Here is a 15,241-nt window from a genome sequence, read left to right on the forward strand (position 1 = left end):
TAGTGAATAAATGCTCAACAAATACATCCATTCACACAATCAAATAGATAGGTCATTTTACAAGAAAGAAACAGCAGTATCCAAGAATAGTGTTTTGTAAAACCACAGGGCCTTATATAAGACCAAATGTAAAAAGAAGGATGTGCTGGTGAGAATCAGGATCAAGAATTTGAAAGAACCTTGCCACAGATAAGGAGGAAAGACAAACCTACAGGTGTGTCTGAGGCTGCAGGCATTTATACAAGTCAATGTAAATGCTGGGTGATCACAGCAGATGATCAGTGTCCCGACAGGAAGTCAAATTAGAGAAGCCTCAATTTCTACATGTGTCTGAAACATTTGAAGGGAGCATCTTTCACATCTTAAAGGTGCTATGCCCTCTAGAACCAGATGGCCTATGATATGCATGGCTTACCCATACTTGGCTCCTCTTAGCCACCTGGCAATGGGAGTCTTATCTCTTCCTTCCCTATTATCCAGGGCAATTTCCCATGCTCCAATAGTGAAATTATATCAGACTTAGAAATAGAAAGGCCTGTGAAAATAAGCATAAAGAAGTGGCCACGTTGTGGTTGCTCAAGTATTTTGACATGGCCACACTGTAATCAGAATAGAGGCCTGATAAAACAACAAAAAAAGTTTAGAAGAATATTTGGCAGATGGGATAAAGGAAGCTGCTCATTCCAATTTGCACAATTCATGGAAATTCAGAGCCTCACCAAAGATTCTCAATAGAAACAGAAGACGCACCCACGATCACATGCTGAATTAAGGGCTGGATGTACTTCCCAGCCAGACCAAATTCTGATAATTCTCCAGCACCAGAGTTATGCACAAAGCTCTCAGTGCGGGATTCAGGAATCCCCATTCTTCCTTGGAGAAGCCAATGGCCACATCTTTGAATGTCTCTGATCCCTGAAATGACAATTTCTTAAAAGAGCCCAGGTAATGGATTGGAAGCTGGGAGGCATGTAAAGGAACTAATTCAGGACTCTGTGTCTCAACAGCAGCTTAGCTAAAGCAATACTGTGAAATACTACCTGTTTCTTAAAAATTTGGTGTAGAAAAATACTTAATGATAAGGAAAAAGTTCAAGATAAACAGGATGAATAAAAAGAATCCAATGCTTATCACAGTTGTTTCTAGAATCCTACATATGCATCACATGAGCACACCCTGACTTTGCTGGAAGTCACTCATGATCAACTCTACTTTAACCTAAAGTAGATTCCTTTTAGTGGACCTTCAGGATGAATATCAGGATAATAGACTTTTTTACGAAAATGAAATACAGTCCCTCTTCCTTGAATCTGGGTTGGAGGCTTTAATCAACAGAATATGACAGAAGTGACACTGTGCCAGCTCCAGGCCAAAAGTGTAAGAAGACTTGGCATCTTCTGTTTTGCCCTCGTGGAAGCCCAGGGCAAGAAGTCCAGTCATCACACTGGAAAGGCCATCTGAAAAGGCCAAGGGAAGAGGGACAGGTTCTGAGACCACATGGAATAAAGCCAAGGAACCCAGCTGGCAGCAAAAATAGAGCCTGAGACAAAGGATCCCAGCTATTCTGGGGTTAAGTATCACACATGTGAATGAAGAGGCCATCTTAGGTGTTCCAGCCCCAGCAGGCATTACTGGGAACAGAAACAAATCATTCCCATCCTACCGAGTTCAAATTCCTCATCCACAGAATCATGGGAAATAACAAAATGGTTCTTGTTCTAGCTACTGCCTTTTAGGTCGTTTGTTATGTAGCAATAAAAGTTAGAAACAACCTGCCTCTGAAATCTTCAGCAGATGTGTTATTACTTCACCCTGCCCGCCTCCATCAGGGCCTGCAACAGGTGCAATTAGTCAGGTTTCATCTTAGCTACTTATGGGAAATGAGTGAGGGGATGGACTGAGGTTGCCTAGCTCATGGCTAGTTTCCCTTTCCAATAACCCGAGACTTCACTGAATCCTAACACAACTATGATTCACGGTGATTTCAACCACTATGATTTCCCTGTGCTGTGTCTGTCTGTCCTTTCCACATAGACCTTGTCTGCACCATGTTTGTACCAACAGTACATAAGGCCAGTGAAAGTTATTGTTGAACATGGAATGATCTCTGCACCGCAGTGATAAGCAAAGTTTAGCTGCAACACATAAACTGCTTTCTTCTGTTGTGTTAACTTGATGAACACCAAGGTACCCCCATAGTAGCAGAAATACATTAACACTTTTACCTTTTACCAAATGTTATTTATTTTTAATAGCTTCACTGGGGTATACTGTGAAAACCAGAAAACTCATTTTAAAGTATATAAATCCATGGTTTTTAGTAAATTTTGAGTTTGCAACCATTAAATTATTGTTAAACCACTTTGTCATCAAAAACCTATGCATCTATGTAAAGAACAGCAGTTCACAAACTTACACATACAAAGAGACAATGTAAAAGAGAACTGTGAATATAAAAACATCAAATATTTTCATTTTTTATGAAATATGAAAAGTGGTTCTGAGTTGTATAATTACAGATGACACTTATTTCCTAACCCTCAACAATAACCACACAACACTTTTTTAAAAAATGACAATTAAAAGTGTGCTATGGATGCACTTATTATCCCAGTAGAAAAAAATAAACAGTTTTTCTTTTCTCATTTAAATGTGGGGTTTAAGAAATCTTCATTATGAGTGAGTGAGTGCCCTATTTTTAGAGATTTTTGTTTAATGTAAATGTACACCAAAGGGTCACAAAACATTAAGTGTATGTGAGTTTTCACAATACACCCACGTAAGGAGAACCCTGATCAAGAAATAGAGCAGTACCAGTACCTCCAAGTTTCCTTGTATCCCCCTTCTAGACACTAGCACCTCTCACTATCCTGAGTCCTATCACCATCGATTAGACAAACTATACTATTTTAATGAACAACTTTTCTTGATACTCTTCAGATCCCAGTATTTTTTCCATAACTACTACATCTTCTGAAGTATCACAAAAGGCATGTATAAGAATATTCATAGTTTTATTCATAATAGCCCCCAAATCCAGAAACATTCCAAATGTTTATCAACAGGAATACACATAAACAGATTGTAGTATATTAACACAACAGAATACTACTCAGTAAAAACTAAACTAATAGACATCATCAAGGTATCTCAAAAAACATATGCTGAATGAATGAAGCCAGACACATCAAATATACACACTGCTTGGTTCCATTTATATGAAGTTAAAAGAAAGAAAAAAAAAGGGCGGGGGGTGGGGGGCAAACAAATCTATTGCCATAAAAACAAGAAAGCGATTTCCTCTGAGAGTGAGGGTAGGAAAACAGGCATGAAGGAACTTTCAGAAGTGATGGAAATCTGTCTTGATTTTAGTGGTGGTTACAGGGCTATACTCAATAGTGAAACTGCAGTTAATTCCTGTGTTTTATTATTTTTAAGTTGTATTTCGATTACAACAATAACATACAAAAATATCAAGAGAGTAAGAATAGCATGGAATGAAAGGGATAAGGTGTATTGGTTAAAAAAGCCTTAGGCATAAATATTTCACGTGGTTAAAATAAAACGCAGAAAGAAACAAGAATAAAATGGTAAAAAAAATTTTTTTCTGTATGGTATGTGTGTATATGTACGTATATACATATATATTTACATATATATAAAAGACTGTTGAAATATTTTTATAGTTTTCTCTTTAAATACAATTTAGTAACTTCATGAATAATATGACTCAATAGCATATGTAAAGAAAATACTGCTTCTTTTCCTAAAAGAAAGGAAACAGGAGTTTCCTCTTTGAAAAGAAAAAAATCTGTTTTACAAAATAAAAATGGCTTGCTATCAACATTCAGAGGGGAAAGAATCAAACCTGCTTGTACCACATAGAAATTCAGAGCACATGAAACCACCTTGCACGGAGCCCTCCTCCAGGAAACAGAGCTAGCTCACCAATCTTCTTTGGGGCTTATTGTCTTGCTCCTCATTTACACAAAGCTGGTGAGGTATTTCCACAAGATGAAGCCTGTCTCCTGCTTAAGCTATCAACCTCAAACAGGATCCCACGATCCCACACTTCATCTTTTAGAGTGCCGTAGTAAATGTCCTCATCCTGAAAAAGTGGACCTCCGTGCTCAAGACACCAATCACATTCCTATTCCCTAAATTTTCCAAAGGCAGGCTATGCCATTACCAGGACTGAAACAACCAAAAGTATTTTCTACCTTACTTCCTCTCAATCCCAAGGCTGAGAAGAAGGTCAAAGACGACTGAGAATTCACTTCTACTTCAAGAAGATGAAGAGTCTCCAGGAAACATATTTTTGACCCCAAAGGTGTTTAGAAGAAGACTGGTCACAGTAGACATTCAGACTAATTCACTGAATGAAAAATGAACATTTAAAGTAGAGGAAAGGGACACTGAGAAAGAGGACACCTAGAGTCTCATCTCCTGATGGAATGAAAGGGCCTGGACCTTGCCCCTGTGTCAGCCTCTATTGTCCAAGCAAGTTTCACGAGGCCCGTTAAAAAGAAACACCACAGGCCCAAAATGGCATCACTTGTGCTAAAGCCCAAAATACCTAACCTAGACCTAATACCTTACTTAATTAGTTTCAGTCTTTCCCCCAAAAACGTAATCTTTCTTTTTCTTTTTTGGCTGCATCGGGTCTTAGTTGGGGTACACGCATGGGATCTTTCATTGCAGCATGCGGGCGCTCGGGCTTAATTGCCCCGCAGCATGTGGAATCTTAGTTCCCTGACCAGGGACTGAACCCACATCCCGTGCATTGGAAGGCGGATTCTTAACCAGCGGACTGCCAGGGAAGTCCCCGCAAAAACGTAATCTTAATCAACCAGTTTGCAATTTTCTGGTCATCAACAAAGAGGTAATGTCACACAGGTTCCTCCCCGACAGAAAAGGCAATCTGCATGGTAAAACATTTGCATTTCCTTCCCCACCAAAAGATCTTGGCCCAAAACAAACAATCAATCAATCAATCAATCCTTCTTTCTTCTTTGTTTCTCTCTCTCTTTCTTGGCTAACGACTTCCTTGCCCCACCCTCCTTTCTCTAAAAGCATTCCATTTTATACCACTCCCTAGCGTGCCCTTGTAGTTGTTTGATGGGATGCAACCCAATTCAAGAATTGTTGAATAAAGCCAATTAAAACTTACTAGGTCGGGTGGGAGGGAGGGAGACACAAGAGGGAAAAGATATGGGGATATATGTATATGTATAACTGATTCACTTTGTTATAAAGCAGAAACTAACACACCATTGTAAAGCAATTATACTCCGATAAAGATGTTCAAAAAAACTTACTAGGTTGAATTTTGTTTTATAACAGGAGAGGCTAGATGTTTCCAGAACTTAAGAAACACGATGTTGCAGTTAACTGAGATAAAACAAAACCTTACTTCTAATGTCCACGTTGGTGGGTCTCTCTCAGAGGAAGCACAGAGTCCTGGTGAGACAGCAGGGAAAGGGGCAGGACACAGCCGCTAGATAAATGAAGAAGTGGTGCAGCTGCTAGGACAGATAAAAACCAGCTGGAACCGGCTGAAACCAAGGTGGTTCCACAACAGTCCTGTCATTAACCACTAGCCCATTATACCTTCGTTATACTACTGAAAAATCACGCCCCCTAATGCCATGACAGTTCCAAGGCAGACTATAAAAGGCCAAACAGTGGGCAGTGGCCCAATTCCTGGGAAATCCCCACTTTTCCCCAAAATAACAGGACTATTCCTCCCACTCATCAGCATGTAAAATTATTCAGTCCATAAAAAACAACAACCCCATGCCCTGGGGCCCGCTCTCACTTTCCCAGATGGTAAGCATTCTGCCTTCCCAGTGTGTAAATCTCTGAATAATCTCACGTTCCCTTTTCTTTGGCTCACTGTTTATTCTTTCCTGCAGGAAGCCAAGGATCCTCACTTGGTGGTCAGGCCTAAGAACCAAGAACTCCTGCGGGTCCCAGGACGTGACATTTCCTTCCCTCTCCCGCAAGACTGGGAATGCTGAGCTGAGGAGAAAGTAAACTTAAAGAGACCAGAATCTCGAACCTACTTCTACCCATTTTTGAACTCCAAGAAAGATCTCACTGTCAAAATACAACTTTGTTTAGTGAGCAGTGCGGGTTCCCAAGTATGTAACGAGCCTTTTTCAATAATGCCTCAGTCGCCTACTTGGGGATGGAATTAATAAAAGTTAATACAAATAACGATAATGACTTTAACAATACTCTCCGTACGCATGCATACACACACACACACACACACACACACACACACACACACACACAGTTTTTTTCATAAACACCAACATACTGATAACGCCCGCACGCACTACTTTCGACTCTCCCACTCGGGCGGCCTCCCAACCCACAGACCCGGACGCCCGGTCCGCCCGGCGCCCAGCTCCCGGGCCACCCCTCCCCGGAGCGGTTCCGAGCCGCGGCCGCCCCGCCCCATGCGACCCTACCCTGAGACCGCCCCGCTGGCCTGTGTAGCAAGAGGAAAACAGTCCAAGAATGGAGGAGCTTCCACGAACGAAGGAGTTTCCACGAACGCAACCGAAGCGCCCCAGATGCCTGAGCGACCGGAGGTGCCCGTCTCCCGACGCCGCCCGTCTCCCGACGCCGCCCGCGCGCCGCGGTGGCTCCTGGGAGTGGGCGAAGCCTCCGTGTGCGCATGCGCAGTCTCACCTCCGTGCTCCAGGAGACAAGAATGCAGTGGGATCCTGGCCCCCTAGGGGGCGGAATTTCTGGGCCTCAGCGCACTAGGTCTCTGGAAGAGTGAAGGCATCCGCGAGTGACAGACATGCACGCGCGCCGTCGTCCCTGGGGGCGTGGCTTTGTGCCCGCGGGGGCCGGATGAGGGAAGGCTGCGCAGGCGCATAGAGTAGTTGGTGGGGATTTCTGGAGCGGCGGAAGCGTTTTGCGTTACCTGGTAAGGCTTCCTGGGCGGTGGAGGGGGAGGGGCCTTCTGAGAGTGCCGGGTGGGAGTGGTCGCTGGAGACACGTGGGTCGGTGTGTCATCATGGATATGTCTGGTGGACTTCTCCTGCAAAGCTGTTTCTCCCTGCGGTTATGGGATTTGCCTCACGCAACTCTGGGAGTGTTCTGTTGACTTTTCTGAGCTCTAGAAAGGCTGTGTGACTTTTTGCTAATCGTTTAATTTTTCAGAGTTTCGGTTTGCTCATGTGTAAAATGGTGTTACCAAACCAGGTTTGTTTGCCTGATGCAGAGACACTGGCTGAGGTTGAAATCCAGCAGGACCCTGTGGGGCCTTACCTGGTACAAAAGCCCCTCCCTGTACCCCGTTTCTTGTTTGTAGAAATAAAGGCTTTAGTTTCCTAGGCCTTCCCAGAATCCCAAGGAGCAGGCACAGTTACTTATTAGAGAACGGAGGGAATGCAGAAACAAAGGAAAAGCAGTCAAGCAAGAGTTATATTTTGTAATAACCTATAAGGGAAAAGAATTTGAAAATGTATATATAAATAAAACTGAATCACTGTGCTGTATACCTGAAACTGTTACTGAGCCCAACTTCGTTCTGCTCACTGCCCGACAGGCCAATAAATCGGGAGAGGAGTTGTTAGAACAGGGAATGATTTTAATCAGAAAGCTAGCAGACTGAGAAGATAGCAGACTAGCGCTTAAAAAAAACCCCATCTTCCCTCAGTCCGAATTCAGGCTTCTTTTATACAGAAGGGGGGGGGAAGGGCCCACTGTGGCACCAACCAATGGCTGAGCAGGACCACTAACAGGTCAGTGGTTGACAGTTGCTAACAGTCGCTTGCTTGGGGGAGGGGCCCACTGCTGCACTGACCAATGGCTGAGCGGGGCTGCTATAGGTTTTGCCTGACCCACTGCTATTACAAAACTAACACGATATTGTAAATCAAGTATACTTTAATTTAAAAAAAATCAAGATACTATTAACTCGTCAACTGGCCTTTTTCTAATTTGACCAGCTTTCCCACTCATGTACTTTTTTTTGTTTCAGGATCCAATCCACATTGCATTTATTATATTGTCAGGTTTTCTTAGTTTCCCCCAATTTTATGACAATGCCTTAGTTATTCTTTGTGTTTCAAGACCTTGAAACTTTTTGAGGATCCTAGGCCACTTATTTTATAGAATGACCTTCAACTTGGGTATGGTTGATGTTTTTTCATGATTATATTGAAGTTTTCAGTTTGGAAATGAAGACCACAGAAGTGATGTGCCCTCCTAAGTGCATCTTATCACAGACTACACCATGTCAGCTGGGGGCTATTACTTTGATAACACGGTTGAGGTGATGTCTGACAAGTTTCTCCATTGTAAAATTATTTTAGTCCTTGTAATTAGTAAGTATCCTGAGAGGAGGTACTCTGAGACTGAAGCAAATATCCTGTTTCTCAACATATTTTTGCCCATTAATTTCATCATCCATTCTCACCTGCAACAGTGATTACTGTTATGCTTACCTAATATTGAATTTTTCTTTCTCTTACTCCTTATATGTTTATTAATTGGTGCGCTGTAAAGAAAAGCTGTCTCTTCTCCACTTATCTACTCAGTTGTTTATATCAGAACGGGCTCGTGGCTAATTATTTTATTCTGTGGGTTATAAGCCAATACTATAATTATTTGTTTTGCCCAAGTTGTCCCTGGTTTAGCCATTGGGAGCATTGTCAACTTGGCTCCTGTGTGGTTTTGACATGCCCTGTTATTTTATGAGCACTTCCTTACTTTCTATCACAAGATGTCCAGGTATATATTGTACTTTCCCTGACCCAGCCCTAGAGTCTCTATTTCTCCATGGAGTCCTGGGTTTGTTTCGTTTTACAGAATGGTACTTAGAAACCAAGATGTGGCAGCTGGGTGTGCTCAATACTGCTTCAGTGTTATTGTTTCTAGGCCTTATTAGGGGACAGATAGACTATCCTATCCTAATGTATATATTCATACTCACATACAGCTGTGTTTTTATATCTTGATTACATATATTAAAACCAGTGCAAAGAGGCGGAGCCAAGATGGCGGTGTGGAAAGACGTGGAGTTAGTGTCTCCCCACAACTAGGGCGCCTGCCGGCCGCTGGTAAGGGACTCTGACGCCCAAGGAGACGGGAGGAACCCCAAAGTGAACCAGTAGGACGTAGGGGGACTGAGGGGGGAGGAGAAGTGGAGGCCAGACGGGATCGGCGCCCCTGAGGCCGGGGAGATCAGGAGAGGCAGGTGGGAGGGACTCTCCAGGAAGAACGGGAGGGGAGCGGAGGGTGATCACCTGGTCCACTCAGGCCAGGGAGCCTGCTGAGCTCCCAGGCCGATACCCCCCCTTCAAAGCCCCATCCAGCCCGTGTGGGTCCTGGGGGCATAGGAGGGAGGCCGGGAGATCAGGAGAGGCAGGCAGGAGGGGCCCTCCCAGACCGGAGGAGCAGGAGACGAGAGGAGGGCGTTTGCCCCGCCCACCAAGCCCAGGAAGCCTGCTGGGCTCCCAGGTGAGGTCCCCTGCCTTCTGAGACCAGGGGTGGGGGGCACACCTGGGCCCCTTCTGTTTCTTGAGCCTAAGCCCCACTCCCCACAGCCCCCAGGGCCTTTTCCAGCCCTGTGGGTCCTGAGCATTGGCCCCACCCACTGCCCAAACCCCACCCTTGCTTAGGCCCCACCCTCCATAGCCAAAGCCTTCCCCCCCACACACTTTTTTTTTCCCTCCTCCTCTTTTTTACTACTGTGGTACTGTTGTACCTTCCGATTGTTGGTTCATCTATGTTTTTATTTTTATATTCTTCCTAACATATCTGTTAGTTTCCTAGTCTAATTTTATTTTTTACTGTTATTGTTGTTTTTTGTTTGTTTGTTTGCCAGTCCTGGCAGCTTGCGGGATCTTGGTTCACGAGCCCGGGGTCGGGCCAAAGCTCCTGCAGTGGGAACTCTGAGTCCAAACCACTGGACTAACAGAGAACCTCAGACCACAGGGAATATTCATCAGAGTGAGGTCTCATGGAGTTCCTCATCTCAGCACCAAGACCCAGCTTTACCCAATAGCCTACAAACCCCAGAGTTGGAAACCTCAGGCCAAACAACCAGTAAGACAGGAACACAATCCCACTCATTAAAAAAAAAAAAAAAAAAAAAGAGACGGCAAAAAAATATGTCATAGATGAAGGAGCAAGGTAAAAACCTACAAGACCAAATAAATGAAGAGGAAATAGGTAATCTACCTGAAAAAGAATTCAGAGTAATGATAGTAAAGATGATCCAGAATCTCAGAAATAGAATGGAGGCGCGGATTGAGAAAATACAAGAAATGTTTAACAAAGACCAAGAAGAACTAAAGAACAAACACAGATGAACAATGTAATAACTGAAATGAAAAATACACTAGAAGGAATCAATAACAGGATAACTGAGGCAGAAGAACAAATACGTGAGCTGGAAGACAAAATGGCGGAAATAACTGCCGAGGAGCAGAATAAAGAGAAAAGAATGAAAAGAATTGAAAACAATCTCAGAGACCTCTGGGACAACAATAAACGCACCAACATTTGAATTATAGGGGCCCCAGAAGAAGAAGAGAAAAAGAAAGGGTCTGAGAAAATATTTGAAGAGATTATAGTTGAAAACATCCCTAACACGGGAAAGGAAATAGTCACCCAAGGCCAGGAAGCACAGAGAGTCCATACAGGATAAACCCCAGGAAAAACACACCAAGACACATATTAATCAGACTAACAAAAATTAAGTTCAAAGAAAAAATATTAAAAGCAGCAAGGGAAAAACAAAAAATAACATACAAAGGAATCCTCATAAGGTTATCAGCTGATTTTTCAGTGGAAACTCTGCAGGCCAGAAGGGAGTGGCAGGATATACTTAAAGTGATGAAAGGGAAAAACCTACAACCAAGATTACTCTACCCAGCAAGGATCTCATTCAGGTTAGATGGATAAGTCAAAAGCTTTTCAGACAAGCAAAAGCTAAGAGAATTCAGCACCACCAAACCAGCTTTACAACAAATGCTAAAGAAACTTTTCTAAGTGGGAAACACAAGAGAAGAAAAAGACCCACAAAACAAACCCAAAACAATTAAGAAAATGGTAATAGGAGCATACATATTGATAATAACCTTGAATATAAATGGATTAAATGCCCCCACCAAAAGACACAGACTGGCTGAGTGGATACAAAAACAAGACCCATATATATGCTGTCTGCAAGAGACCCATTTCAGACCTAGGGACACATACAGACTGAAAGTGAAGGGATGAAAAAAGATATTCCATGCAAATGGAAATCAAAAGAAAGCTGGAGTAGCAATACTTGTATCAGATAAAATAGACTTTAAAATAAAGACTGTTACAAAAGATAAGGAGGGACACTCCATAATGATCAAAGGATCAATCCAAGAAGAAGATATAACAATTAAAATGTTTATGCACCCAACACAGGAGCACCTCAATACATAAGGCAAATGCTAACAGCCATGAAAGGAAAAATCGACAGTAACACAATAATAGTAAGGGATTTTAACACCCCACTTATACCCATGGACAGATTATCCAAACAGAAAATAAATAAGGAAACACAAGCTTTAAATGACACAATAGACCAGATAGATCTAATTGATATTTATAGAACATTCCACCCAGAAGTGGCAGAATACACTTTCTTCTCAAGTACTCATGGAACATTCTCCAGGATAGCTCACATCTTGGGTCACAAATCAAGCCTCGGAAAATTTAAGCAAATTGAAATGGTATCAAGCATCTTTTCTGACCACAATGCTATGAGATTGGAATTCAATTATAGGAAAAAGACTGTAAAAAACACAAATGCCTGGAGGCTAAACAGTGCACTACTAAATAACCAAGAGATCACTGAAGAAATCAAAGAAGAAATAAAAAAATACATAGAAACAAATGACAATGAAAACACAACGATCCAAAACCTATGGGATTCAGCAAAAGCAGTTCTAAGAGGGAAGTTTATAGCAATACAATCTCACCTAAAGAAACAAGAAAAATCTCAAATAAACAATCTAACCCTACACTTAAAACAACTAGAGAAAGAAGAACAAAGAAAACCCAAAGTCAGTAGAAGGAAAGAAATCATAAAGATCAGAGCAGAAATAAATGAAATAGAAATGAAGAAAACAATAGAAAAATCAATAAAACTAAAAGCTGGTTCTTTGGGAAGATAAACAAAACTGATAAACCCTTAGCCAGACTCACCAAGAAAAAAAGGGAGAGGACGCAAATCAATAAAATTAGAAATGAAAAAGGAGAAATCACAACTGACACTGCAGAAATACAAAGGATTACAAGAGACAACTACAAACAACTATATGCCAATAAAATGGACAACCACGAAGAAATGGACAAATTCTTGGAAAGGTACAATTTCCCAAGACTGAACCAGGAAGAATTAGAAAATATAAACAGACCTATCACAAGTAATGAAATTGAAACTGTAATTAAAAATCTTCCAACAAACAAAATTCCAGGATGAGATGGACTTCTCAAACATTTAGAGAAGAGCTAACACAGATCCTTCTCAAACTCTTCCAAAAAATTGCAGAGGGAGGAACACTCCCAAATTCATTCTACAAAGCCACCATCACCCTGATACCAAAACTGGGAAAGGATATCACAAAAAAAGAAAATTATAGACCAATATCACTGATGAACATAGATGCAAAAATCCTGAAGAAAATACTAGCAAACAGAATCCAAAAACATATTAAAAGGATCATACACCATGATCAAGTGGGATTCATCCCAGGGATGCAAGGGTTCTTCAATATATGCAAATCAATCAATGTGATACACCACATTAACAAATTAAGGAATAAAAACCATATGATCATCTCAATAGATGCAGAAAAACCTTTTGACAAAATTCAACACCTATTTATGATAAAAACTCTCCAGAAAATGGGCATAGAGGGAACCTACCTCAACATAATAAAGGCCATATATGACAAACCCACAGCAAGCATCATACTCAATGGTGAAAAACTGAATGAATTTCCACTAAGATCAGGAACAAGACAAGGATGTCCACTCTCGCCACTCTTATTCAACATAGTTTTGGAAGTCCTAGCCAAAGCAATCAGGGAAGAAAAAGAAAAGGAATACAAATTGGAAAAGAAGAAGTAAAACTGCCACTGTTTGCAGATGACATGATACTATACATAGAAAATTTTCTATACATAGAAAATCCTAAAGATGCCACCAGAAAACTGCTAGAACTAATCAATGAATTTGGTAAGGCTGCAGGATACAAAATTAATGCACAGAATCTCTGGTATTTCTATACCCCAACAACGAAAAATCAGAAAGAGAAATTAAGGAAACACTCCCATTTACCACTGCAACAAAAAGAATAAAATACCTAGGAATAAACCTGCATAAGGAGGTGAAAGATTTGTACTCAGAATAGTATAAAACACTGATGAAAGAAATAAAGAATGACATAAACAGATGGAGAAATATACCATGTTCTTGGATTGGAAGAATCAATATTGTGAAAATGACTATACGACCCAAAGCAATCTACAGATTCATTGCAATCCCCATCAAACTACCAATGGCATTCTTCACAGAATTAGAACAAAAAATTTTACAATTCGTATGGAAACACAAAAGACCCTGAATAGCCAAAGCAATCTAGAGAAAGAAAAACGGAGCTGGAGGAATCAGGTTCCCCAACTTCAAACTATACCACAAAGCTACAGTAATCAAGACAGTATGGTACTGGCACAAAAACAAATATAGATCAATGGTACAGGATAGAAAGCCCAGAGATAAACCCACGCACATGTGGGCACCTAATTTATGACAAAGGAGGCAAGAATATACAATGGAGAAAAGACAGCCTCTTCAATAAGTGCTGGGAAAACTGTAGAGCTACATGTAAAAGAATGAAATTACTACCTAACACCATACGCAAAAATAAACTCCAAATGGATTAAAGACTTAAATGTAAGTCCAGACACTATAGAACTCTTAGAGGAAAACGTAGGAAAAACACTCTTTGACATAAACCACAGCAAGATCTTTTCAGACCCACCTCCTAGAGTAACGGAAGTAAAAACAAAAATAAACAAATGGGATTTGATTAAACTTAAAAGCTTTTGCACAGCAAAAGAAACCATAAACAAGACAAAAAGACAACCCTCAGAATGGGAGAAAATATTTGTAAATGAAACAAAGGATTAATCTCCAAAATATACAAACAGCTAATGGAGCTCAGTATCAAAAAACCCCAAACAATCCAGTTAAAAAATGGGCGGAAGACCTAAATAGACATTTCACCAAGGAAGACATACAGATGGCCAAGAGGCACATGAAAAGATACTCAACATCACTAATCATTAGAGAGATGCAAATCAAAACTACAATGAGGTATCATCTCACGCCGGTCAGAATGGCCATTATCAAAAAATGTAGAAACAATAAATGCTGGAAAGGGTGTGGTGAAAAGGGAACCCCCCTGCACTGTTGGTGGGAATGTAAATTGATACAGTCACTATGGAAAACAGTATGGCGGTTCCTTAAAAAACTAAAAATAGAACTACCATATGACCCAGCAATCCCACTACTGGGCATATACCCTGAGAAAACCATAATTCAAATAGACACATGTACCACAACATTCACTGCAGCACTATTTACAATAGCCAAGACATGGAACCAACCTAAACGTCCATTGACAGATGAGTGGATAAAGAAGATGTGGCACATATATACAGTGGAATATTACTCAGCCATAAAAAGAAACGAAATTGAGTTATTTGTAGTGAGGTGGATGGACCTAGAGTCTGTCATACAGAGTGAAGTAAGTCAGAGAAAAACAAATACCGTATGCTAACACATATATGTGGAATCTAAGGGAAAAAAAGGTACTGATGAATCTAGTTGCAGGGCAGGAATAAAGAGATAGATATGAAAAAGGACTTGAGGACATGGGATGAGAGGGTGAAGCTGGAGCTAAGTGAGAGTAGCATTGACATACATACACTACCACATGTAAAATATTTGGCTGGTGGGAAGCAACAGCATAGCACAGGGAGATCGGCTCGGTGCTTTGTGACCACATAGAGGGGTAGGAAAAGGAGGATGGGAGGGAGCCTCAAGAGGGAGGGGATATGGGGACATGTGTATGCATATGGCTGATTCACTTTGTTGTGCAACAGAAACACAGTATTGTGAAGTAATTATACTCCAATAAAGATCTATATTAAAAAAAGTGCAA

The 15,241-nt window shown here is 41.2% G+C and overlaps 1 long non-coding RNA gene across 1 annotated transcript; it reads left to right on the top strand.

Moving 5' to 3' along the window:
• Positions 1–6,757: 6,757 nt before the first annotated feature.
• LOC137753908 (uncharacterized) lies at positions 6,758–10,047 on the top strand. The gene is made up of 3 exons (XR_011071627.1): positions 6,758–6,946; positions 9,004–9,086; positions 9,854–10,047. It is a non-coding gene; the product is annotated as an uncharacterized lncRNA (long non-coding RNA).
• Positions 10,048–15,241: the final 5,194 nt, after the last annotated feature.

The sequence above is a fragment of the Eschrichtius robustus genome, chromosome 19 (genome assembly GCF_028021215.1).
Source record: "Eschrichtius robustus isolate mEscRob2 chromosome 19, mEscRob2.pri, whole genome shotgun sequence".
NCBI lineage: Eukaryota > Metazoa > Chordata > Mammalia > Artiodactyla > Eschrichtiidae > Eschrichtius > Eschrichtius robustus.